Source organism: Musca domestica, unplaced genomic scaffold, assembly GCF_030504385.1.
Source record: "Musca domestica strain aabys unplaced genomic scaffold, Musca_domestica.polishedcontigs.V.1.1 14, whole genome shotgun sequence".
Taxonomy (NCBI): Eukaryota; Metazoa; Arthropoda; class Insecta; order Diptera; family Muscidae; genus Musca; species Musca domestica.
This window is the reverse complement of record NW_026712192.1, coordinates 5,113,978-5,118,716: the sequence shown is the minus strand read 5'-3', so window position 1 is coordinate 5,118,716 and position 4,739 is coordinate 5,113,978.

Genomic DNA, 4,739 nt, shown 5'->3' with positions numbered 1-4,739 from the left:
CATTGATGTTTTATTTCAAGATAAAACAAGTTAAATAGTATCCGTCGGTTATATGCATACCTCCAGCCTTGAGTTATGATTATTCAAACTTTTGGCCGTTTATGGAGGGAGTTCCGAAGCAGTTGGCCAACATTGACCAATTCGTATCTGAAATAAGACTGATATAAATATTATAGATAGATATATCGATTATAGACTATATCGATTACTTCCTATACTTTATGTGAGATATGTGCAAAATTTTTGGAAAATGTGGAAATATGCGTGAGGTAAAAATATAGTCTACATAGTCGACCGAAGTATTTAATTTTCATACATCATCTAATATAGATAAAACCATAAAGAAAGTCATAAAGTCGGGCGGGGTCGACTTTATGATACCCAAAACCACTTTGCTAATTTAGTAGAGCTCCACATAAAAATTAAAAGTTTTTACGGGAGAATTCAATCATACACGCTATGATTATAATTATAATTTAAAGTTCAAAAGACTAAATATGCCGAAGCATTTGCATCTTTTAAATTCGGACTTGTATTGCCCATTTGGTGCAAAATTAATTTGAAATCCGATAAATATATATGGGAGCCATATCCAAATCTGAAACGATCTTGATAACATTTAGCAAAGATATTTCTGAGCTGTATTTCATATATTTCCCTGAATATCGTTGTAACGAAGTGCATGTTAAGGTTGTGGGTAAAAAATATAACAAATCGGATGAACAATATATATGGGAGCTATAGCTATATCTGAATCGATCTTCACTAAATTTGACATACTAGCTTCTAGACTCAATTCGGTCGTATGTGCCAAATTTCATCCCCTTTGGGCAAATATTAGACGTTTGGTGCACAATAAAAGCCAAATCGGACGAAGTTATATATGTGAGATATATCCAAATCCGAACCGAACTCGATAAAATTTAGTAAATTGTATTTTTGAGCTGTATTTGATATTTTCCCCCAAATATTGTTGTTACAGAGTGCATATTACGGCAGCGGAGGACAAAAATAACAAATCGGATGAACAATATATATGAGAGCTATAGGTATATCTGAACCGATTTCGATCAAATTTGGCATACTTATTTTCAGGCCTAATTTGGTTGTATGTACAAAATTCCATACTATTCAGGCTGATATTACACGTTTGGTGCACAATAAAAGGTAAATCGGACGAATGTATATATGGGAGCTATATCTAAATTTTTACCGATTATCTCCAATTTCAATATGGTTCGTCCTTGGGCCAAACAAAAGATCTTTGCAAAATTTCATTTGGATCGGGTAATAAATGCGAACTGTACTTTGTTCACAAAAATACATGGACAGACGGACGGACGGGCAGACGGACGTACATGCATAAATCGACAAGGTGACCACCTTGTGGTGTAGGGTATAAATATGAGCCTTGTTTGAGTGCGTATCATGACTTTAGAGTAGTCACAATTTGGGAACTATATCCAACATTGAATCGATTTTCAACAAATTTGACGGAGGATTTGTACCTCCACTACAAAATAACATTGCTGGTGTGACTTCGATATGACATGATATGACTTCGACAAGAATTGTATTAAAAATACTTATTGGAACAATAGATATACTGGACCAAGTTTCACAAAATGTGAAAAGTAAGAAAACATTAATACTCTCCTTCACCGAACCACTGAACTTTTAATACCCTCCACCATTGGGTAAAGAAAACTTTTTTAATATAAAAGTAATGAATATCGGTGGGTATCGTTATTTGGGGGCTATACAAAAACGTGGACCTATACATACAATGTTACGACACCTGAGCTAGAACCTATTATGAACTAAAAATACCAATTTTTAGACAAATCAGTGGAAAAATGTGGCCAAAATCATCAAAATACTGAAAATGGGGAGGTACCGTTATATGGAGGCTATATATCAAAACGTGGACCTATACATACAATATTTCGCCGCCGGAGCTAGAACCCTTTATGACCTACAAATATCAATTTTAGACAAATCCGTGGGAAAATGTTGCAAAAATCATCAAAATAACGAATATCGTGAAGTATCGTTATATGGGGGCTATATGAATACGTCCACCTATACATAAAATGCTTCGCCATAGGAACTAGAACCCATTATGGCGTACAAATACAAATTTCTAGAAAAATCCGTGGAAAAATGTGGCAAAAAACATTAAAATACCGAATATCGGGAGGTACCATTATGTGGCGGCTATACTAAAACGTGGACTGATATATCTTATTTTCAATACCAACACAAAAAGAAATTGTTCTGACAAATTTTGAAGCTCTACGTCAATTTATGTTGGCTGTATTGTGATTTCAACAGCAGACGGACGGACGGACGGACGGACATCGCTAAATCAACTTAGAATTTTATGCTCATCATGAATATATATACCTTATGAGGTCTACGACAACTATTTAGGGATGTTACAAACGGAATGACCGTGATACTGGCAGAGTAGCCCGACGTCAAGGAGGTGGACGGTAGAAAACAGCAACATCAGCAGAAATAGTTCGAAAAGTAAGGAAGCGACTTGATCGAATCCCGCGTCGTAGTGGCCAAAAAATGGCTCGTGAGCTGAACATATCGCAATATTCCTTTCGGCAAATATTGAAAAATGAGCACGCGGTAAAGCCATTAAATTCCAAAAAGTGCAAGAACTTACTCCGCAACAGAAAGAGTTGCTTCGTTTGGCCGAAAGTGGTGAACTGCAGAATTTGGTTTTCTCCGATGAGAAAACATTCGTTGTTCAGCCGTTTGTAAACAAACAAAATGACCGTCTTTACTTGCCAAAGCGGTCAGCTGAATATGTGCACTTTCGGTTGGCCACCAGAACTCAAGCGCCGGCATGGTGATGGTGTGGGCCGCCATAACAACCGATGGTCGCTCTCCGCTCGTATTAATCCACCGTGGCATCAGAATAAATGCTAAATATTATCGCGAAAATATTTTGACCGCAGGCCTTGGACATTCCAACAGGACTCAGCACCATTGCACTCAGCACACGCCACCCAAGAATGGTTACAAAATGAAGTTCCTCGCTTCATTTCATTTGTGGAGTATTTTGGAAAGCAAGTTTGGGACAAAAAAATATCAAAGTGTCGATAACCTCAAGCAAGCGCTTCCAAAATACCGCAGAGCAATATTCGGCAGAGTGTGACTGACGGTTTCATTGGCCGTTTAAAGGCCATTCGTGCCAAATCTAAACTTATTCTGAAATTTGATGCTATTTCCGTAATTTTTTGCTTTCATTCAATAGAATTAAAAAAAAAAAATAAAATTTAAATATCATGTCGTTTGTTTTTGTTGCAGGTTTTTTATCTCACCCTATATGGGAGATATAGTTATATCTGAACCGATTTTAACCGAATTTGATTTACTAGCTTGTAGACAAAATTCGGTCGGATGTGCCGAAATGCAGATCATTTGGACTGATATTGGTCATTTGGTGCACAATTAACCCGAAATCGACTGAAGATATATATGGGAGCTATATATACATTTGTACCGATTCTCACCAATTTCAATGGGGTTCGTCCTTGGGCCAAACAAGGACGGTGTAGGGTATAAATCGATTGCACTGTAACTATTTTTACATCATCCATATAGGGTGTATTAAGTTTGTCATTCCGTTTGTAACTCATCGAAATAATCATATTATGTATCTTGATCAGCGTAAAATTCTAAGCCGATTTTGCTATGTCCTTCCGTCCGTCTGTAGGTCTGTAGTAATCACGCTAGAGTCCAAGCGGCGTAGATAGAAAGCTAAAAATTTGCATAGAGTTGTCTTTTGTTTCCAGTCAGGTTAAGTTCGGTCAATGTTTTCGTATAGCTCCCATAAACTGTAATACCCCATATTTCGTATTTTGATGATTTAGTTTCTAGCGGAATGGTTTACATTTAGATATTTGGAGTTCGTAATGAGTTATATCTATCATTGCCCATGTAACAATATGCTTTCGTATAGCTCCATATAATTGTACCTCCACATATTTGGTATTTTGACGATTTTAGGCACACTTTCTAAGGGAATAGTTTAAAATTCGGTATTTGAAATTCACAACAGATTATATTTACTGTGACAGAAAATTCTCTATTTAGGTCCATTTTTTCCAGAGTCCCCATATTATTGTACATGGCGACATTCGGTTTTTTTATGATTTTAGCCTCAGTTTCCAGGGTAATAGCTAAAAAATCCGGTATTTGTAGTTCGTAATTAGTTCTATCTACTAAGGCAGAACATTATCCATGTAACACTTTGCTTTCGTATAGGCGATTTTTCTCCATATATTCAAATGGAATTATTTAAAATTCGGTATTTAGAATTTATAACGGCTTCTACCATCTCTGGCAGAATATTGTCTATATAGGTCCTTGTTTTCGTATAGGCCCGATATTAACTACTTTTTTACTTATTATTACGCGGTCTGTTGCAGAATCACAATTATCGAAATCGATAGTGATTGTTATGGACTCCTGGGAGAGGAAAAATCGAAAGCAACAAAGTATTTTTATACCCTCCACCATACTATGGAGGGTATATTAATTTTGTCATTCCGTTTGTAACTCCTCGAAATACTCACGTCAGACCCAACAAAGTATATATATATATATTCTTGATCAGCGTAAAATTCTAAGACGATTTAGCCATGTCCGTCTGCCTGTCTGTGTGTCTGTCTGTCTGTCTGTCCGTCTGTCTGTCTGTCTGTTGTAATCACGCTATCTTT